Source organism: Bubalus bubalis, chromosome 14 (genome assembly GCF_019923935.1).
Source record: "Bubalus bubalis isolate 160015118507 breed Murrah chromosome 14, NDDB_SH_1, whole genome shotgun sequence".
Taxonomy (NCBI): domain Eukaryota; kingdom Metazoa; phylum Chordata; class Mammalia; order Artiodactyla; family Bovidae; genus Bubalus; species Bubalus bubalis.
Window position 1 is genome coordinate 5,149,874 of NC_059170.1, and position 22,469 is coordinate 5,172,342.

The 22,469-nt window shown below is 54.4% G+C and overlaps 1 long non-coding RNA gene across 3 annotated transcripts; it reads right to left on the reverse strand.

Moving 5' to 3' along the window:
• Positions 1–220: 220 nt before the first annotated feature.
• LOC123329122 lies at positions 221–6,678 on the reverse strand. 3 transcript variants are annotated; one of them, XR_006544294.1, is made up of 4 exons: positions 6,525–6,678; positions 6,237–6,410; positions 5,979–6,136; positions 2,610–3,692 (listed from the first exon to the last, which is right to left on the reverse strand). It is a non-coding gene; the product is annotated as an uncharacterized LOC123329122 (long non-coding RNA). The 3 variants fall into 3 exon arrangements; XR_006544295.1 differs by lacking the exon at positions 2,610–3,692 and adding an exon at positions 221–1,798 and having other exon boundaries at positions 6,237–6,673; XR_006544293.1 differs by having other exon boundaries at positions 6,237–6,674.
• Positions 6,679–22,469: the final 15,791 nt, after the last annotated feature.

Consider the following 22,469-nt stretch of genomic DNA (forward strand, 5'->3'; position numbering starts at 1 on the left):
TGATTCAGAGAAGGCGATGGCACTCCACTCCAGTACTCTTGCCTGGAAAATCCCATGGGCGGAGGACCTAGTGGGCTGCAGTCCATGGGGTCTCGAAGAGTTGGACACGACTGAGTGACTTCACTTTCACTTTTCACTCTCATGCCTTAGAGAAGGCAATGGCAACCCACTCCAGTGTTCTTGCCTGGAGAATCCCAGGGCCTCGGAGCCTGGTGGGCTGCTGTCTATGGGGTTGCAAAAAGTCTGACATGACTGAAGCAACTTACCAGCAGCAGCAGCAATTACTCAGCTGTGAAAATTCAAGCCGAGTACTTCTTTGCATATGTCATGCTCAGGCACTTCAGTCGTGTCCGACTCTTTGCAACCCCATGGACTGTAGCTTATCAGGCTCCTCTGTCCATGGGATTTTCCAGGCAAGAATACTGGAGTGGGTTGCCAGTTTCTTCTCCCGCATATGTCATAGCTGAGTACAAAGGTTTTAAAAGTTTAGCTAGAAAAAGCTGTATGCCAGAGGTATGACATCTGAGACTTGCTCATTTTCACCAAGGGAGATAAGCAAGTATTGGGTGTTAGAGATAGGTTGGCATCTGCTCTTCATGATGCAAAGGAAGAACTATAGAAAGATCTGCAAAGGGAAGGACTCTATGTGACCCAATGTGAACTGACGCTCTGCACCCTATAAAATGAAGTTGGGTGGCCCCGATGGTGCCCAACATCAACAAAGAGAACATGTGAGTATCTGAGACAGCATGCTGGAAGGGTATGATGGCTCAGCTCTGAAAGCAGAAGAGCCCACATTTGGCCAGAGCCGTTAAGAAGTAGCTGGATTCAATTTCGCATTTTTCATCTCCGTGTTCCTCGGCACCCAACACAAGCCCAGCATGTGGTTAGTCTTCACTCGCTGGTCACCCCTCCGAGCACTCTCATCCGTTGTTCCCTCTGCTTGGAGGCGCTCCCTTCTCCCACCCTGACCACCGGACAAACTCCTAAGCTCACCTTGGGGATGACTCTCTCTGCCCTGTTATCTGAATATCCCCTAGCGTTGCTGCTTCAGGGTCGTGACACAGGCTATTTCCTCGGCCTGGAATCCCTTCCTTCTCCCTTCCCCCGGGCCAATCATGCCCTTTTGTGTGCAAGTGATGGAAAACCAAACTGTTTTCAGCCAAAAACAGGAAATGTAGGGGCTCGTGAAAAAAAATCCAAGTGTGTCTAATTTCAGGTATGGCTGGATCCAGGGGTTCCAACCCTGTCTAGCTCTGTGTTGATCTCTCTCAGGCAGGTTTTTCTCTTATGAAGTCCCCTGATGCTCCAGGCTTTCACTTGCTCACTCTCCATCCAATGGAAAAACTGCAAGTCTTATCACCAATAATTCTCAGCAACCAAAGTCCCAGGATCAAGTTTCATTGGGCAGGCTTAGTTACACGCCCATCCCTGGACCAATCACATGGAACCAGACTTGGTCACATGTCCACCCTTGGAGACAGGGTCCTAGGACACCCCACCCAAATCTCATGGAATGAGATGAGGGAAGAGGAGGTTCTCCAGTAGGAAATTGGGGTGCTATTACCCCAATACAGGAGAAACCAGGAGATGGATACTGATCCCACCTTCTCTTGGAAAACTCTAGCGCTTCCCAGCATGCTGTGTGACCTCAGGCCAACCGCTTTCCCTCTCTGGGCGTCATGTTCCTCTTCTGAAAAATGGGCAGCAGGCCATTTGAATTCCAACATTCCAGAATTCTGGGACAGCTTCCAGGACTGGCGGCTGCTCCCGAAATCCCAGGAACGTTCCAGTACTTCTGGGGACGGAAGTGGAGCATCAGCCAGAGCCGTCCCTGGCCCCCTGGCCTGGGAACATGCTTAGAGGATGACAATTGGGCTCCCTTCAGCCGAAATTCCACTCCCGTGGGGGCCTTGCCAAGGAAAACAAGCCCAAGAACTGGGCATTGAAGGTGAGCATATTTGACAAGTTTTAAGACGACAAATTATTTACACAGGTGTGGGAACCGTCCCCTCGCACCCGGCTTTCTTTTCTTTCTCTTCCTCCCCTTTCCAAATTCTTTCCCCCAAGGGTGCTGACAGACATGCCAAGGGAGGGGGTGGCTGGCTTGGGGATTGGCCTGGAGTGAGTCCATGAGCCCGAGGCAGCAGGGGAGGGGTGGAACAGCAGGGAAGAGGGTGTCTGTTCCGGGGGGGCTCTTCTCCCCTCACCTACCTTCTTGCTCTCAACTTGCATTACCTGGGAAGCTACAAGACTGAGGTCCTGGATTTCAAAGCGACCTGAGTCCTTCAAGAGAATGGAGCTCAGTCCATCCTCAGTTGACAAGGAGTAGCTGACCCTGGAGCAAGCCAGGCAAGAGGTGGAGAAAGCAAAAATCATTTCTTCAACACCTACTGTGTTCCTAATGCTGAGCTGAGCCTTAAGAGTACACTGAGAATGACCCAGATGGAAATCTCTGCCCTGGTGGAGCTGACGAGGAAACAAACAATGTAAATGATGAGTTACCTTCATAAGCACTTTAAGAAAATAAAATAGAGCAAGGGGTTGGGGCAGGGCAGGGGAGTGGGGAGACTAGGTTTAGGAAGTGACGTTTGAGCTGAGAAAGCAGAAAAGGCGCCTGCTAGGCAGAGATCTGAAGGAAGGACATTTTGGGCAGATGGCTCTGCACATGCAAAAGCCCTGAGGTTGAAAGTGACTTGGGTGTCCAAAGAGCACTGAGGAGGCCCGTGTGGCCAGAGCCGGGCAGGGAATGGAGCTTGACCAGAGGTCTGCTCTGTGATTTCTGCTCAGGGAAACAAAGACACAAAGTGGGAATAGTTATCCCCACTTTACCAAGGAGAAAACTGAGGCTCAGAGAAGGGCAGTGACTTGCCCAGGGTCACACAGCAGAGTCAGACCCCAGCCCCTTCAACCTGGTCCCAAGCCCATGCCCCTTGCTTCTGAGAGGCGAGAGGGCAGGAACAAGGAGTATCCAAGACCTGCCAAGTCTCTCGTCTGCAGCTCGGCCCCCAGGGGAAGGGGTGTCTGGAGGGTAAGCCCTCTTGCTTCCTGTGGGAAGAAAGTGGAGACTGATTTAGCTGCTGAGTCATGGGGGTACCACAGGCTCCCAGGCCTCAATGGGCCCTGCCTCAGTTTACCCACCTGTAAAAAAAATGGGTATAATAACATGTCTGCCTCCAGTACCAACTTCAGAGGGGTGCTAGGAGGGTTAATTACTGCCTGGCAATTCCAGGAGCCGTGATGAAAGGTGGTGGGAAGTGGGCAGTATTAACCCAGGCAAATAATTACTCCAAGCCCGGGGGAGGAGGAAGAGGGGTCGCACCTGGTCCGATTCGGCCTGCATCCGGTTTCCTTTCCAGATGTGTAGGAGCGCAGCAGGCATGAGCATCTGGCTCTGACAGCCATCCTGCCCCAAGACGCCCAGTACCAGGAGGACGTGGGGCTGTGAATGGGCACGAGCCACACAGACCAGTCAGTCTTGAGACTGCATCTCTGCCCCTCCCTGATGGAGAGAGCAGGGCAGCACCCCTCCCCTGTCAGGGCCTCGGTTTCTTCATCTGCACAATGGGGGCAAGAAGCCTGCCTGCCCCACAGGCGCTGCGGTTTTCACGAGTACACCGACACGTTCCATCTCCCTGGCTGCATGTCAGGCTCCAATCTCCCATGCCAACAGCCATCCTGACTGCCACGGCCTGATGGGAAATGGTAAAAAAAAAAAAAAAAAAAAATTTCTAGAAATAAAAAAAAAATTTTTTTAAACACTCTTCAGGGGACTTCCCTAGCAGTCCAGTGGTTAAGACTCTGCGCTTCCAATGTAGGAGGCACAGGTTTGATCCCTGGTCGAGGAATTAAGATCCCACATGCTGTGGCATGGCCAAAAAATAAAAATAAATAAAAATAAAACACTCTTCGGAATGCTGATTAGGCCTCATGTTGCCCACAACTCTCGGGCCCCAGAGGCAAGCTCCAGCTGCCCTCTGCCCCTGGAATCCCAGCCTCTTGCCTGGCTTTGGGAGGGGAAACAGGGACAGATCCTGGAGAAAGCCCTCTCTTCCTCCTTTCAGTCATTTATTTTTTATATTATTTTCTTAAACTGAGGTAGTACCAACATAGCATTATATAAGTTTCGTATGCACAACGTCTTGTTCCTACTTCTTCACACCTGACAGTGTGCATGTGCTAAGTCGCTTCAGTCGTGTCCAACTCTCTGCAACCCCATGAACGATAGCCCACCAGTCTCCTCTGTCCATGGGAATTCTCCAGGCCAGAACACTGGAGTGGGTTGCCATGCCCTCCTCCAGGGGGTCTTGCCAACCCAGGGATCGAACCCAAGTCTCTTATGTCTCCTATGGGCAGGCAGGTTCTTTACCATGAGTGCCATCTGGGAAGCCCATCTAACAGTATGTTCACCACTGAAAGTTCATTTTCCACCTGCCCTGCTCTGGCGGAGCCCCTGTATCCATTTTGCCCACCCCCTTGCCCTGCCTCTCCTTCCCTTCTGGTAACCGCAACTTCCTCCTCTGTATCTACATATTGGTTTTTTGTTCGTCTAATAGTTTTCTATAGTCCACATATGAGTGAAATCATATGGTATCGATATTTGTCTTTCTCTGATTTATTTCACTGGGCATAACATCCTCAAGGTTCATCCGTGTTGTCGCAAACGGCAAGGCCTCATTTTTTTCCTGGGTGAGTAGTATTCCACTGCATACATCCCTCTATATGGCAACATTGTGCCCATCTCACAGAAGGGGACACTGAGGCTCTGAGATGCACATGTCAAAGCCCTAGGCTAGGAAGAGGCAGATCTCGGCCCTCCGCTTTCCCCTGAAGCTGTCTGAGTCCCAGCTGAAGCCTCAGCGTAGATGCCTGATCCTGTATGGTGACCCCAGAGATGAGGCTTTTCCATGTGAGTGGGCTGTTCCTGGTCTTGGGGACCCCAGAGAGGAGGGAGCCAGGCCCTTGCCAAGTGGCCGCCCCTGCAGGCACAGGGCAGGCCCCAGGAAGCTCGCTTTCAGGAGGAGCCCAGGGCTCAGAGTGCTGGTGCAGGGCGTCTGTGCCCACCCCACCCCCACATGCTCACCTGGTCCCCCTCTTACCACAGGTGCCCCGCTCCAGCCACACTGGCCCAGGTGATCTCCAAACACGCCTTGGCTCCCACCAGCGCATCTATGCACCTGCAGTCCCCTCTGCCCAGAGCAATGTCCGCACACACACTCCTTCCCACGCTGGCTTCTTTTTATCCAATCTCTCTTCAAAGGTCACCTCCTCAGAGGATCACTCTTGGGCTGTCTCCATCACAGCTTCTGCTTTATTTCCTGCAGAGCCCTCATTCCTCTCTGAAATGACCTGAAATTTCTGATTCCCTCACTACAGTATAGACTCTGTGAGAACAGAGGGGCTTGTTTTTATTTCTTCTTTTTTTTTTTTTCTTTGTTATTCACTGCTGTATTTCCAGGACCCAGTAGAACACAGCCGTGCTCAACAGATATTTGTTGATGTAATACAGACGTTTTTAAAAATAAGAGTCATTTGGGTCACGAGGAGAGGGGTGGGTGTTCTAGGGGGCAGGGAGTGGGGATGGTTCCCCCAAGGACTGAGTGATTTCTCCGGAGTCTTTCAAAGTCCTGGGGAACTCTGACACCAGAACAGCAAGAGTCCTGCTTGTCAGGCTGACTGTGCTCAGCACTGGGCATGGATCATCTCATTTAACCCTCGCAACTGGCCCCGTGAGGTCAGTCCTGTGATTATGCCCATCCTCCAGATCAGGAAACTGTAGCTTAGGCGAAGGGATGCATTCCCCTCTCTAGTCTCCCCCACGCCCTACCTCCCGCCCTCCAGAGCCCCAGGGTCCCCTAGAGACAGCCCCACCCCTTGATTCCCGGTGCAGCCTGGAGAGGTCACGTGCCCTGCCCGACGCCCCCCCTAGCTGGTCGGCAGCCCGGAGGGACGATCTCTGGCTCCCCGTGGCCACTCACCCGTGGGGAGGGAAGACTGGCTTGGCGGCCAGCCGGTCCTGGGGACGCCGGGCAGCCAGGAGTTTCTCTCCCCGGACTTACTGTACATGATTCAGCGCCAGCCCCGGTTGTGAAATCTGGGAATCTTGTGGGCAAGGCCAGGCCCCGGGGATGGCTGTCTGGGAAAACGAGGCCGGGAAGGGGTTAAGGGGGGCAGCAGGCCACCCCCCACCCAACACCCCGGGGGGGGAGGCACCACGCCAGGCCAGCAGAGCTCACCGTTCGCACTGGGCCGGCCACCGCCTGCGGCCTGTCTCTGACATCACAGCTGCGTCAGTCCAGCCTGCCCAGCCCCCCCACTTCCTTCCCTCCCGCGGCGGCATCTCCAGCCACGTCTCCAACTTCACTGTCCTCTCCTGGGTCGGGGGGGCAGCTGGTGCCCAACCTCCCCTCCTGGGAGAGAGGGGAGATGACAAATAGTCCTCTGCACACAGGAGGCGCTTCATAAGCCACAGCTGTGATGGGTGTGAGCCAAAGCACAATCCCGCAGGTTAAACGTTCTCATACCCATTGCAGAGAAGAAAAGACCGAGGGTCGGAGAAGAGTAGGGACTTGCCCAAGGTCTTCCAACTGCACGGTCGTAATTACTTGAAATGTTAATACAATCCTGCTGCTCGTCCTCAGCTTTTTATTAGAAGCACGTGTATCTCTCATCGCCCATTGGGTTGCAATGACTATCCCGAGGCTGGGGATTTTCTTTCTTATCTCATTTGTTTGCTTAAATTCCATTAAACCAAATGGGCATTTGTTTGACTAGAGAGATAATAAAAAGGTTTCATAGGAACCATTCGCAGATCAGTGATGACTTCTGGTACTGTATTAAATGAATTCTACCCTTGAAATTTTCAAAAAACTCACTGAGGACCTGCTCTGCTCCAGACACCATTTGTGCATATTAGACTCAATCCTTACAGCGCCGCAGTGCAATTAATCTCACAGATGAGAAAACAGGCATGGGGAGCCCCCCCGTAGCTGGTAAGCAGCAGTCATAATAAAAAATATTACCAGAATGATAATAACTGGCATAGATTAGGTACTTGCTCCATGTGCTGAGTGTAATATTTACATCATCTCACTGGCTTCTCTCATGACTCTAGGAGATAAGTACTGTTGGTTTCCCCATTTCACAGATGAGAAGCTGAGGGGTTAACTCACCTAGATAATAAAGGTGCTAAGTGGCAGAGTTGGGATTTGAACCCAGGTCTTCTGTCCCTGCGTGCACGCATGCTAAGTCACTTCCATCGTGTCCAACTCTGTGCGGCCCTATGGACTGTAGCCCTCCAGGCTTCTCTGTCCATGGGAATTCTCCAGGCAAGAATACTGGAGTGGGTTGCCCTGCCCACCTCCAGGGGATCTTCCTGACCGAGGGATTGAACCTGTGTCTCTTATGTCTCCGGCATTGGCAGGTTCTTTACCACTGGCGCCAGCTGGGAAGCCCCTTAGTCCCTACGCCGAGCTGGGGCTGGACACACAGTGGCTGCTTAGGTAACTCAAGGACGACCAAGCTGGAGAACCCTGGAGCTGCCAAGGGATCCGTCCCCCAGGATAGCCCTGGCATCAGCTCGAGGTCGCCGGTGTGGGCCTGGCCCAGCTGGAAAAAGACGTGCGCTCACATCTTCTCCCAGAATGCCATCTCGCCCACGGAGGTAACAGCCCTCAAGCTCACAGCCACGGTTGTCCAACCACCTATGAGGAAGTTCATTGTTTTCCCCATTGTACCGGGCAGAGAAAGCAAAGCTCAGAGAGGGCGTGTGACTTGCTCAAGGTCACATAGCAGGCTCCAGCTCCACTTTTACCTCCCAGTCCTGCTCTTAGCTGGCAGAGCCCTGGGGTGTATGTGAAGAGGGGGAGATAAGGTCTGCGCCCACCAGCCCACCCCGCACCTTGGGATGAGGGCTTCCTCTCCCCCTCTTGCCTTCCTAAACCCCAGCTGAGAGTTAGCGGGAGTTGGTGGGGCTGAGCCATCCGTGAGCCGCCTCACAAAGGAAGGACAAGAAGAGTGTTCCTGGCCGGGGGACCAGCAGGAGGAGGAGGCACAGCTCACTGAACAGTGGGGGATGCGGGTCCAGCGGGGCTGAGTGGGAGAGACGGGGGCTGGAGGGAGGAGGCCAGCCCGCGTGGCGGGAGCCTTGAACATCAGGCTGAGGAGCTTGGGCTCTCTCCAGGGGTAATGGGGAGCCACGAAGGCTGTAGAGCAGGGGGCGAGCACAATCCGCAAACAGAGGACTGACCGCTCCAGACCTCCCCTGTTCTTCCTGCTTTCATCCCGGCCTCTGCAGTCCGTTTTCCACTCGCCACCAGAGGGGTCCTGTGAAAACGCAAGTCAGACTGTGTCCCACCTCTGCTCGGAATCCTCCACGGCGCCCGCCTCGTGCGGAGAAGCCACGAAAGAGGGTCCTGGGGCCGGCCCCGCCCCTGCACCCAGCCCTGCTCTCTGCCGCACCACCTCAGGGCCTTTGCCTTGAGTGCTCCTCCTGCGTCATGAAAACCTCTTCCCCCTGCTGGTTCCCTCCCTCAACTCACAGGTTGTTGCTCAGACGTTCCCTGCTTAGTGAGGCTGTCTCTGACCCATCTCTAGATACGGAAACCCCCAGCTCAGCCCACCTCCTTTCCCCACTCTATTTCTCTCTGCAGCCCTGGTGCTTTCAAATACAATGTACGTGTGTGTGTGTGCACATGTATGCGCACACACTCAGTCATGTCCAACTCTTTGTGACCCCGTGGACTGTAGCCTGCCAGGCTCCCCTGTCCATGGAATTTTCCAGACAAAAATACTGGAGTGGGTTGCTATTTCCTCCGACTTGGGATCTTCCCAACCCGGGGATCAAACCCGAGTCTCTTGTGTCTCCTGCGCTGGCAGGCAGCTTCTTGACCACTGCACCACCTGGGAAACCCTTCAAATACAATATACAACTTATTTATCTTGCTTGTTGTCTGCTCACCCCACCAAAGTGTGAACTCTGTGGGGGCAGAGACCTCTGACTGTCTCGTGTCCTGCTTTGACCCCAGCACCTGACACACAGGAAATGCTCAATAAATATTTGTTCAGTGAATGAATTCTCTTTCCCCTCAGATTAATTTTCTGAGGGTTTAGAGCTTACGACCTTTGCTCCCAACTCCAGATACACAAGTGACTTGCCCAGGGTCACTCAGCTCACAAGTGGTCAGTTGATCTGACCCCCAAAAGTCTGTGATATTTTTTCCTTCATTCTGGGCTGCCCCTCTGGGATTTAGGCTGATGCCATGTTACCACTTCTGAGGGCTCTCCTTGGTGCCACCTTACGCTGGAGGCTCAGAGAGGTGAAGCAACTTGGCCGAGGTCACACAGCAACCAAGGGTGTGAATTCAGGTCTTTCTGCCTCTGTGTTCTGGGCATTTTCCACTAAAGCAGCTCTGTCTCTCTCCCCTCCTCCTTCCCTCTTTCCAGCCAGTGTGTCTGCCGCTGAAATATCAGGCCTGCTGTGTGCAGCCTGGACATACACCACGTCCCGGGCCGGGCCCCGCCCGCCACCCCGGCCGGGCCGCAAGCACAGCGCTGGTCCCACATGCCTCTGGGATGAGCTGCCGAGAGTGTGACCAGGCCCAGCTGACACATTTCAGAACAGATGTGGGCCCGCCTCCCACGGGCCCGTGGAGCCCAGCCAAGGCTCAGCCCAGCATCCACCCTCAGGGCGTGGTGCCGGGCCTTGGAGGGGGCGAGGGCAGAGAAGACCAGCCACCCTGGAGCGTTCACGTGAGGCAGAGATTAAGGGGGTCCAGGCTCGAACCAGGGCCCAGGCCTCAGTGGTTATGGAGGGAAAAGAGACAATTTTTCAGGGCTGAAAATCCAGTGGGATTTTAAATGACTGAAGCGGGCCAGAGTTCAGATGATAAAGAGTTATTTTTCCCTGGCCTCAGCTTCAGAGAGACAAGAGGGAGTGGAGGGGACCAGGGCACGCACCCCATCTAAAGCCCAGTGTGGCCCCTTGGGGATGGGGACCCAGTGCAATCAGAATTTTGGGTCCTCTGATTTTCCAGAAACACAAGTTTTTATCCAACATCTACAGATTCTTTAATGTTGTCTCCTTTCATTTAAAAATTCTATTTGGACTGAACACAACCAACCCACGGGCCAGATTCGGTCTCTCGGGCCTCTGGTTTGTAATCTCCAGTTGGCCAAAGAGGACAGCCAGAGAAGGAGCGGATCAGGACCTGATCAGGATCGGAGGGTCGGGACGGTGGCCAGAGCCAGTGCCAGCAGCTCCAAGGCGCTGTGGAAAAGGTCCCTGTCATCTGGTCCCCCTCCTCTGTCTCCCGGGTGAGGCTCCCCGGCCCGCCTGCCTGCCGCAGCTGGCCATGTGGTGGAAGGGGGCCCACATGGGACACAGCTGTGGCCGTTTTCCAGACAGATCCTCATTTTCCTCTCCTGTCCCCCACGGCCCTGCCGCCTCAGGAAGTAGGTGACCCTGTGCCCCACCAGGTCACCCCCCAAACCACGCCCTCATCAGCCTGCTTTTCACATGCCAGCCCCACGCCCCCCATGCTCCAAGCCACCCGGCTCCACCGCCGTCACTCTGAATCTCAACCACATCCTTTCATGGCCGACGTTCAGATGAGGAAACTGAGGCTCGGGGAGGGGGAGAGACTGGCCCACGGCCCTACCACAAGCACGCAGAGGAGCTGGACCCGAGCTCAGGCCTCATGTGCTGGGTCACGGGGGCCTCACCTCCTCTCCTCCTGCCGAAACCCAGCCCGTCCTCCGAGGTTCGGCCCTAGAACTTCCTCCTGGGGTATTTAAGCGGCAGCCAGGGACTTCCCTGGTGGTCCAGTGGTTAGGACTCTGCGCTTCCAATGCGGGGGCATTAGTATCCCACGTGCCTCGTGGCGTGGCCAAAAAACAAAACAAGACAAAAAAACAAGCCGCCGGGTCCTAGCCCAGGTGCTGGTATTCAGAAATGAAGACATAGAGTTTGTCTCAGGCTTCCCCCACAGTGTTTGTTGAATGAATATTTCACTCACTTCCTGGGAATCTCCTTTTCCCTAAGTCATAGGCTTATACCCAGTCTGTCTCAGCCTCAGCATCCTGTTCCTCTGGCCACTTGTCTGCACGCTTCCCAGATGTCGCTCCTGCGTGGTCCCCAGGCATCCTTCACACCAACGCCCCCCAAGTGAGCTCTCTGGCCTCCCCCACACTGCCCCTCTGCCTCCAGTTTCCTGCTCTTAGAAGGTCCACCTTTGCCCAGTGGACAAAGCCAGAGGCCCAAGCGCCGTCCGTAATACCTCACCCCCCACACCCTCAGCCCAACTGGTCACCAAGGCCAAGGAGACTTGTCCTCAGCGTCCCCCAAATCCGTCTGCCGCTCACCTCCTCCTTGGCTGACCTCACTCTCCTCCTCACCGTGTACCCCTCGTAGGAACACCCTCCTTTCCGAATCGAGCTTCCCACAGCAGCTGGCTGACGTTTGCCGTTTCCTACAGCCGCCAGCTGTATGTAGCTCCCCATCACAGAAGGTAGTTCCATCACAGAAGGCAGTTCAAACACCTTGGCCAGCCTTAAAACCCCAGATCAGTCCAGTGACCTCTCCCCATCCGTACACATTCTGGCCTCAACCAACCCGAACCCCTCTCACTGTTCCAGCACGCTGTGCTTTCTCTCATCTCTGAGCCTTTGCCAGGCTGTTCCTTCTGCCTGGAGGGTTCTTCCCTCCTTAACCCCATCTCTTGTCTGACTACTCCACGAATGCCCTGCAGGACTCAACCAAGACACCATGGGCTTCATACAATGTCCACAATCCCCTAAGCCTGATTTAGGTACCCAGTGAGGTCCTACCCCGCCCCCCATGTGAATCAGATTACAGCTGCAGGAACCAGAAGCCCCTCCAGTTTTGGTTTTTTTTTTTTTTTTACACAGAAATGATAGAATACAGGGATGTGGGCACTCACAAAATTGCTAGACAGCCTGGAGGGGCTCCAGAATGGCACAGCGGAGCTTGCCCACTGGGGAAGCTGCCACCACAGCCAGTCTGGATGGTAGGGAACCAGCAGACCACCACAGGGACTGCTGGTTTTCAGACCACCTCACTGTAGCAGTGATCTGGATGTTAGGCGGTCACTACCGCTACCTCTGAGGAGCTTCCCAGTGGTGCTAGCGGTAAAGAACCCACCTGGCCAATGCAGAAGATGTAAAAGATTCGGGTTCGATCCCTGGGTCAGGAAGATCCCCTGGAGGAGGGCATGGCAATCCACTCCAGTATCCCTCCCAGGAGAAGCCCATGGACAGAGGAGCCTGGTGGGCTATGGTCCATAGGGTTGTAAAGAGTCGGACACAACTGAAGCTATTTAGCACACACAGCAACTTCTGAATCCCTGAAACTGGTGAGCAGGCAAAGTATGCTGCTACCAAAGGAAAAACCCAGCCATGACCAAGTTTATCAGCAGAAAGAGAGCAAAGGCAAAAACCAGATGGGCTCTACTTTCTAAATCTCATGGGAGAGCATCTGAGTGGCCAAACCTAAGGAGCATACAGAACCCTGTCTGCAGAGGAGACTGGGAGATGTGGCCTGAAGCTCTCCAGCCTCTGCATCCTCTAGACAGAAGGAGACAGTGAGTAAGTGGAGGCTGGGTCCCAGTGCTCCCTAAAGGTGACAGCTCAGGATTCCCCTCCACAGCCCCAGTCAGCCTGTGGTTTACTTGCTTGTCTTTCCTGCCAGACTACGATCACTTTAAGGGACTTGACAGGGCCTTAGATACTGTGGGTTCACCAGCATTTATTGAGCACTTACTATGCCCTGAGCACCAGGCTATGTGCATTGCACACTTGTTTACACGTTTGTACCCCATAGGGTAGGGATTATCGCTCACCCTACTTTAGATCTGAAGAGGAGGCCCAGAGAGATGAAGTAATTTTCCTAAGATGACCCAACCAGTAAGCATTAGAGAGGAGATTAAAAATGAAAACTGCTTGACCTTACTCCTTAAACACTATGAGAGACAATGTTATCTTTTCACAGCACTCTCCCGAGCATCCAGAAAAGTCACAGTAGTGCTGTGTGACGGACAAATGAATCCACAGGTGACTGACCCCTCCGTTGGGATGCGCCCTGTCGCCATCTCAGCCACTTCATCCCTCTGGGCCTGGGTTCCTCTCCGTGGACAGGCCTTGAGAAGTAGAAACTAACTGTGTGGTGCCGGGGCTCCCCACCCCGGCTCTGTAGACGGCCGCGAGGCTCGTTGGCCACCGCTGCGTTAAAGCTGCTTACATGTCGCATCTAGGAGTCGTTTTTGGGAGATAGGGGTCATAGCTTTCATTAAACTCTGAAGCTCCCAAAATTCGACAGACCGTTACCCCAGGGAGGGATGCAGGGATCTTCCCGCCATCCTGACCTCAGTTCAGACCTCTGACATTGTACGTATTCACTTGTGCATCCATCCATTCACTTACCTATCCATCCGCTCCCCCATCCACCCATTCATATACTTATTCCACCATGCATCCATTTATCCATCCACTCATCCACCCACCCATCCATCCATTCATCCATCCATCCCTCCCTCCATCCATTCACTGACCCATCCGGCCATCCACTTTCTCATTTATCCATCTCATCTAACCATTCATTGCGTCCCCGGTGGCTCAGTGGTAAAGAATCCAGCTGCCAGTGCCAGAGACACAGGAGATACGGATTCAATCCCTGGGTGGGGAAGATCCCTTGGAGAAGGAAATGGCAACCCACTCCAGTATTCTTGCCTGGAAAATTCCATGGATAGAGGAGCCTGGTGGGCTACAGTCCATGGAGTCACAAAGAGTCAGACACAACTTAGTGACTAAAGAACAACAAAACCATTCATCAATCTGCCCAACCATTCATTCATGAAGTCACTACTTATCAATTCATCTATCTGTTTATTCCTTTATGTGTTTATTTATCTAGCCATCTATTAATGTGTCTATCATTTCATTTCTTATTTATTTACCCATTATTACACGTTTACTCATTCACCATTGATAATTCACAGTGTTCAACTATGAAATCATCTATACCACCCATCTCATAATGTATCCATTATCCATTTATTTATTCAACCATCCACCCATCATCCATCTATCCATTTACATGCTAACTTCTTTATCCATCCATCCTTCCATCCATCTACCCATCCATTAAATCAGTTCATCATCTCAGTCATTGATTCATCTATTCTCTCATCCATCTATCTCTTCATCCATTTCATCCATCCACGCTCAAACATCCACCCACGTACCCAGCCATAAATCATCCATTCGACCATCCACCCATCCATCAAAACATCACTCATCCTTCCACCCATTAACTTCTCCATCCACTCATTCTATTCTGTTCCCTGTACCAAAACCAAAAGATGAATCAGAACTGGTCCCTCCCTTGAGAAGCTCACAGTCTAGTGGCAGGAACAGATAGTTACAACTCAAGATGGAAACTATTATTAGGAGGTTAAAGGGGGCTCGAGGCAGGTGCCTCCACTGGAGGGGACTGGGTCTATCTGGGGATTCAGAGAAAGTTCCTTGGAAGAGATGGCATGTAAACCATGATTCATAGACAGGAAAACAGTGAACAAGTTCCCTTAGATATATCAGAGGCTGACTTACAGAACACCCATTTACCCAGATGCTCACTGAGTTTGTGAAGACTTTAAAGACTCTGAGAAGTCCTGCCGCAAATGTTAACATTGTTAAACGCAGTGATCCTCAAGTTCTCTGGATCGTAAACCCGTTGCCCATTTTACTCCTATTAATACCCCCAGAGAATCTGTGTCCCTTAGAAGCGCATTTGGGAAATGCTAGTCTGGTGCAACTCTGGACAGGGAAACCTGGCGTGCTGCAGTTCATGCGGTTGCAGAGTTGGATGCAACTTAGCGACTGAAGAACAACAGTCTGGTCTAAACTTCTTATTTCCACAACAAAGGAAAACAAGGTTTCATTAAACCGTCTCTGTCTCCATAGTTTTTCCATCAGGAGACAAGATGCAGTCCATAATATACACCCAGGATTTTATTTTATTTTTTATCCCTAGGTTCAGCACAATAAGTGTTCAATCAGCATTTGTGAAAAAGTGTTGTTATTGAAAGAGTCACTCCAAAACTTACCCCTTGTTCTTGAGCTCTCCCCATTTCTAGTGACCCCTATATGACCTCAGCCAGCTCCATAGCTCCCAGACTCAGTGTTTTGGCCTGAGAAAGGGCCAATGAAGTCCCCTCAGGGCAGGGGGACTGATGCTGGAAGCTCGTGCTTACATGCAGCCCTTGCTGCAGGCCCAGCCTCGGGGTGTAGCCCTGACCACCTGCACCACCTTCGCACATGGGCGAGCTGAGTTGCCAGCCAGCCATGAGAACTCTGGGCCTGGCTGAGCCTTCACGGCCGAGCCTGGAACATACCTGGAAACTGCCTGAGTAATCCCATGGCGTCCCTGCCCAGCCTGGTGGGGCACGAACTGGAAATTCCCTATAATATTGCTAATTAAATGATTCCTCCACCCTCCTTCTCCTGCACCCTGGCCTCCCGCTCTCCCTTACTCAGCTCCCCGAAGCGCCTCCAGAAACCTCTGCAAAGGAGTCCGACTGGTTTGGGGAGGGCTGGGCGGCCACTTCCCCTTCCCACCGCCCACCTGCCCGCCCACCGCCCGGAGCCCAGGCCATGCGGGAGGTGTAGGCTGCGCGGCTCCAGCAGACGGAGCCAGACGCCCACCCCAGATACAGGGGCCTCTGAGTGCCCCCTCGGCCCAAGCCCAACCCTATGTGTAATTCACGTCCTTGTTCCGTGGAGACTGTCCCAGGGAGGAGCCAAGTGCTGCCAGACCTCCTGACTATTCCAGGGGCTGTTTTTTTTTTTAAGTCAATCTTTGGACTCCTCTCTGCCATGCAACTGGGCCTGCTCCTCCTGACCTGGGCACATTCTCATCCTCCTTCCAGTCGTTCAACACTTATTAGGCACTTCCTGTGTGCCCAGCCCCGTGCTGGGTGCTGGGGACAGAGAGATAAACAAAACGCTTGTCCCCATGGAGCTGATAGTGGGGGAGAGAGAGACCTAAAAACAAATAATGGCTGTGATAACATAGATGAATCTCAAAATCATGATGCTGAAGGAAGGAAGCCTAACAAAGAAGAATATGCTATACGATTCCATCTAGAGAAAATTCTAGAGAATACAGACTAATCTGCAGCAGCAGAAAGCTGATTGGCAGCTACCTGGCAACTGGCAGAAGGGCGCACGGGGAGGCTGGAGGACAAGCATAAGGAGACCTCCGGAGGTGGTGGGTGTGTCGACCACCTTGGCTGTGCCAGTGGCTTCATGGTGCACACATGTGTCAGAACTCGTGTAAGTGCACTCTAGGTGTGCCGTTCATTGCACGTCTGTTAAACCTCAGCGTGTGCTAAGTCGCTTCAGTCGTGTCCGACTCTGTGCGACCCTATGCACTATAACCTGCCAGGCTCCTCTGTGCATGGGATTCTCCAGGCAAAGATACTGGAGTGGGTTGCCATGCCCTCCTCCAGGGGATCTTTCCCAACCCAGGGATGGAACCCAGGTCTCTCTTGTTTCCTGCATTGACAGGTGGGTTCTTGACCATTAGCATCACCTGGGAAGCCCGTTAAGCCTCACTCGATAAAGCTGCTTTAAAAGAAAGTTGTGCGGCAGTGTGACCAGTACAACAGGGAGACTCAGGAGGGGCATGAGAGAGGCATGGGGAGGGTAGTCAGGGAAGGCTTCCTGGAGAAGGAGACAGTGGGTCAAAGTTTTGAAGACGAAAATGAGTCTCATCAGGAAAGAAGAAAAGAGAGTGCTGTCAAGTTCCAGATGCCCTGAGTTCAAATTCTGACTCCTCTGCTTAAGGGCTATGTGGCTTTCAGCATTGACTCAACTCAGACTCAGTTTTCTCATCTGTAAAATTGATCCCATTATAGTATTAATATCAATATTGATCTCATAGGGCAGGTGGGAGATACAAAAGACAGAAAGTGCTTGGCCTGGCATCCATTAGTCGCAGAAAAGCCCCGAGGCAGGAAGGGACAGTGACCCGAATGATGGTGAGAAAGTTCAAGTGGCTTCATTAGAGAGAAGCAAGGAGAGGTCGCAGGGGCCAGGGCTGCAGGACATGTGGGCCATGGTGAGGGGTGGAGCTGTCTCCTGAGCACTGGGGAACCGAGGAAGAGCTAGAAGCAGGGCAGTTTCATCATCAAGTCTGTCCTCTTATCAAAGCCATTCTGATTATAAAAAAAAAAATGCAAACAAAAAATTACAGTTGGGAAACCGAGGCTTAAACAGAGAAAGATTGGGTCAAGTTCCAGTGGAATTACAAAGCTTAAAAGGAAGTGGTCTCTCATTCATTCAAACCCTTGTAAGCAGATGAAGAACTGTTATCTGTGTCTTCTTACATGCCTCCAATGATGGGGAGCTCACTGTCTAAACAGTTCATCCTGTAGGGCTCAACAGAGAGGCCTCCCAAACTGCCCCTAGTTTTTCCCTCCAACTCTGCTCAGATGCCAACTGCTCCCCTGGCCAGAGTCATGCTGGGAGGAGCCCAGCGGACAGGACCGGAAGTGGGAAGCAATGTGAGTTATGACGGAGACTTCCTGGGTGCCGCCACCAGCTCCCTGCCACGAGGCCCTGGGACATACCCTCTCCTCTGGGCTTCAGTGTCTGTAAATGGAAATACTCACTGCTCCGCAATCTCCTTCCAGTTCTTAGAAATTGACTGGGCCTCGCACAGGTGCCCGGCGGGAGCTGGGGCAGTCACAGGGGGTTCACCAGTCCCACCCACCCATTCCCATCTCGGAGGCCAGAGCTGACCTCGGGGCAGGCAGGGCAGGCAGGCCCGGCTGGGGATAAAGGCAGGTGCCCCAGGGTACAGCCAGCTTAATAACAGGCTCCCAGATCCAGGGAGTTTGAACCCAGGGGAATAGGTTCAAACACAGATCGAGCAGCCCACATTCTTGCCTGCAGCTCTGAGAGCCAATGGTTCCCACACCCAGTGCGCTTGGCCCCCACTCTCTCCAAGCCCATCCTTCCCGGGGGAGAGGTGCCCCCTTCTCTGTGTTCACCATGCGCCCAGCTTCTCACTGTACTCAGAATAAGATCCACACCCCTGGCCCTGGCCCGGCCCACACCTGACCTCTCCCCCTCCCTCCTCCCCTCAGTCACTGTTCCGGGGGCCTCCCCAGTGCTCTGCAGACAGGCCACGCTGGTGCTGCCTCGGGGCCTTTGCACTGCCTGTTCCTCCTGCCCAGAACACGCTTCCTCCAGATCTTGCCTTGGCAGCTCATCCTTCAGGCCACCGCTCCAAGGTCACTTCCCCAGAGAGGCCCTCCCTGACCCCATCCAGTTGCTCTGTCTCACCATCCTGCCTTATTTCCTCCACAGAAGGCTTTGTGGGGATGTCTTATCCCCCGGGTTTGGCGTCTGCCTCTCCCAGGGTTTGGAGCCTTAGATGGCGGAGCCGACGACTGGCCCAGTGCTGGATGTGATGTCACCAGGCACAGCCTGGCAGCCACCCATCAGTGTAGGTTAAATGAACAAGTGAAATGGATGTTGGAGATGCTGAGCCCATTCTGGGGGCGGTCAGTGCTTCACCTGCATAGACCCTCTCACGTCCGCACAGATGGGCTGGAAGAATACCTGTATTGATACACAGACTCACTGTGCCCCTAAACACACCTGCACGTATATGCACACACACACACCACCCCACCCCACCACCCCCTGCCTCCGTACCTTGGCACCCAGACGTCTCAGTGCTCCTTCCTTTCTCCAGGCTCCAGCTGGCCCCACGCCAGCTCTTCTCCCCAGCCTGCCCGCCTGCCCTGGGCACCAGACTCATAAAGGACGAGGAAGGGCCTGGGGTGGGCTGGCCGGGTGCCATGCGAACGCAGCCCCTGGGGCCCTCGCCTCCCCCTGAGCTGCCAGACACCTGCGTAATGAGTGTCATTACTGGGGACCCGCCGGGCAGGCCCCGGCTCGCCCCAGCCACCCAGGCTGTGAACAAAGCTGGGGATGGGGTTCGGGGAACACGGGGCTGTGGGGGTAGTGGGGGTGCCTCTCTCCTCCCCAGCCGCAAAGCTCAGCTCTGGATTTCTGGAGCCGCGGAGACAGCCTCTCGTCTCCCACACAGACTCCCAAACCTCAGGTTCCTCTCCCAGTTCGGCTCAGGTGGAGACAAAGGAGGGGAAACACTCATTGAGTACCTACTGCATGCCCATGTGGCACCAAGAGCTGGTATTGCCACTTCCCACTTTAGACACCGCCGCGTCCGTCCACCTGATCGCTTACTGTCTCTCTCCTCCTTTTGAGTACAAAACGTGGAGAACATTTATTGAGCACGTACTGTGTACCTTGTGCTAAACACACAGATTAACGCCTGTGTTCTTAGAACAGCCCCACGAGGTGGGTACTGTAATTTATTCCATTTGACAGAAAAGGCTCAGAGAGGGAAGGCAACTTGCCCAAAGTCACACAGTTGATGAGAGGTGGGCCAGGAGCGGAGCCAGGCCTTCTGGCTCAGAGTCCGTGTTCTTCGCTGCTTGCCACGCCGCGCCACCTCTCCCATCACAGCGGGCGGTTTCGTCCGAGCTGTGCCGTCCCCAGCGCTCGGTCTGGTCCTCAAAAAAAGCAGTGAATGAGTGAGTGAGAGAATAATCTCGCTGAGTTCTGACAATGTCTTTCCAAGTGACATTGACAAATGAGAAAACCAAGGCTCAGAGAGGTCAGGTGACTTGCCACAGGCCACACAGGGACTGCACCCCGCAAACTGAGATTTGCTCTCCAGGTGTCTTCTGTTGAGGCCAGGATGGGAGCTCATACCCCGTGCCCCTCCTGGCCCCTCGTGGCCCTGACCCCTCTCTGGGCTGGCCCAGGAGGCCCAGGAGGGTGAACGTGTGTCTGTCTCAGTGTCCCTAGCATCTAGCCGGGACACACATGCAACCTGCAGACTGAAACTGCAGCTTCTCCCGGTGGCTCCGAGGAAGGTCTCACAGGATCAGATCCTGACAAGTCCACCTGTCCTCGCTCCTAGCTCCTGAGCCATGATGAGTTTCCCAGATCCACCCTGCTCTCCCTTGCCTCTAGGCTTCCCCCTACCAGCAATCTTCCAGAAACTGCCCCAGCCTCAGCTTAAAGGGCACCTCCTCTGCCAGGAAGTGCCCAGCACTCAGGGCTCTGTGAGGGCACCCACACTGCTGACCCTGGGCCATCAACTCCTCAGCCCAGGTCTGACTTCTTTCTTCTCAGGGTGAGTCGGCCTGAACTCTCTGTCCAGCCACCTTGCTTTCATCCCCACCCTGCCCCTGACCTTCTGGGTGAACTTGGCCATTGTTAGCTCATCTGTCAGAGGCGTAGGAAATTTAAGTCAAAACAGCAAGTGAAGGCCCCTACTCAGATCCCATGAGGGACACTCAACCCAGAGCTCCCTGCGTGGTCTGACTCCTGCCAACTTCTCTGACATCCCCTTTCCCCTCCCTCACTCCCCCCAGCCACCTGGCCTCCCCACCTTTCCCAGGACACTCCAAGCCCCAACCCACCCCAGGGCCTTTGCCCTGGCTGTTACCCCTACTGCAATCCCTTCCCCCAGGATCTGTTCCTTCTCCTCCTTCCGATGTCTCTCCAGGTCACCTCTTCTGAGAAGCCCTCTCTGATCCATGAAGCTCCCAAACACCCCTGTGTGTTTCGGTCATGGGGCTTCTCCCCCGCTGAAATGATCTTCTCTGTTCCTGGGCTTGCTCAACTGATCTTGTCTCTTCCACCAGAATGCAGAAGGAGACCTTGCTGGGTCTCCTAGAGCCTGGTATCTGTAGGTGCTCGAGCAACAGGCATGGAATGAAGAGAAGACATCAAAGTGCTACCCCATCCCTGCCTCATTCTTGCACCACCCATCCCCGACCGGAGCGGCCCCCAGCCCAAAGTTCAGGGGCTGGGGACCAGGCAGCCCCACTGCCGCTGCCGGCAGGCCCCTCTGAGCCCCAGAGCCTGTCTGGTTCCCAGCCTCATAAAAACCTCCGCCCTCACCTTGCCCTTGGGCGGCACAGGGAGAGGGAGGTGGCCGTGGGGCCCCGAGACTGACCCTAACCTGGCTCTGGAGAAGATACAGACATCAAAGTTGATGTCCATGGAGCCGGGCGGCCAGGTGTCGCTTCAACTCCATGGCACAGCCCCAAGGGCTGCCCTGCCAGGTCAGGACCACCACGATCGCCCTCCACCAGGGAGGCCGCCGAGTGCAGTGGGGTGCGGCCACGAGCCGAGCCCAGGCCATAGCGCCGCCAGAGAAAGGCACAGTCGGCATTCGAACGCAGCTCCAATGGATGCTCACGTGAGCTCCAAGGATGCCTGCGTGAGCCCCAAGGGATGCCCGCGTGGGTGCCCACGTGGGCTGGTCAGCGCACAGACGTGAAGTGCGCCCTAGCGATGCGCCCCACGCATCCCGCTCCGAGCAGGGATCCCAGAGGCAGAGCACTGAGCTCTCGGCCAGTGGACCCAGCCCCTCTGTGCCTCGGTTTCCCTCAATGGGAAACAGACGCCGCTGTCTCTCCCTTGCCGGGGTGTTGAGGGAATGAAAGGAGATCTTGCGGGGTCCAACAGAGCTGCTCAGATTCCTTGCTGCCCCGCCCTGCTGCATGCCCTCCGGGCCTCAGTTTCCCCATCTGGCAGGTTGGGTTGTGGCAAGGGTAGAATAAGATATTTGCCCAATGCCTCGCACACACTAAGTGCCTCATAAGTGCTTGCTATTATTTATTCCAGGCCTCTGGGGTTCACTTTCCCCTTCTGCAACTCCAGAGGGCAGTCCTGATCACCCAAGACCTCTTCTAGGTCACTGGGGCAAAGGTCCAGGGGTCCTAAGGTGGCCCCGGCAGGGGGAGGTGGCCCCAGGTCTGGGGGAGGGCGGCAGGATGGCGGGATTGGGAAGCTGCCTGGAGGCCGCAGTGACTCACCAGCCAGCCGGCCTCCAGGGGGCTGGGCTGCGGCCCCCCACGCACCCCTCTGGGCCCTGCCTTGCGCCCAAAAGTGCTGTGTCATGCTCTGTCATGTGGCTCCGGGTCATTAATACCCGAGTTCTGGGAAGCTTGGGCCGAGTTCCCGGAAGGGGTCAGCCAGTTCAGTAAACAGATTGGCTGGTTGGTCGTCACGGCTGAGCCGGGCGGGCCTGCAGCTCGGGAGGCAGGAGATGGGGACTGGTGGCCAAAGGGGGCCCAGGAGCTGCCCTGATCCCTGTGCAAGGCTGGCACCTCCCAGGGCAGCGTGGCCCAGGCTCTGCTGAAGCAAGGTCAACCTGAGGCTCAGAAAAGGCAAGGCACTTGCCAGAGGCCGCACAGCAGGGCCAGGGTTCAGGCTCAGGACTCTGGACTCACTGTCGAGGGCTCTCAGCGCCCCTCTGACTAACAGGCAGGAAACTCTACATCCTCTTCACCTCCAGATCCTGCCCCGGACTCTGGCCAGTTGGTCGGATGAAGAGGCAG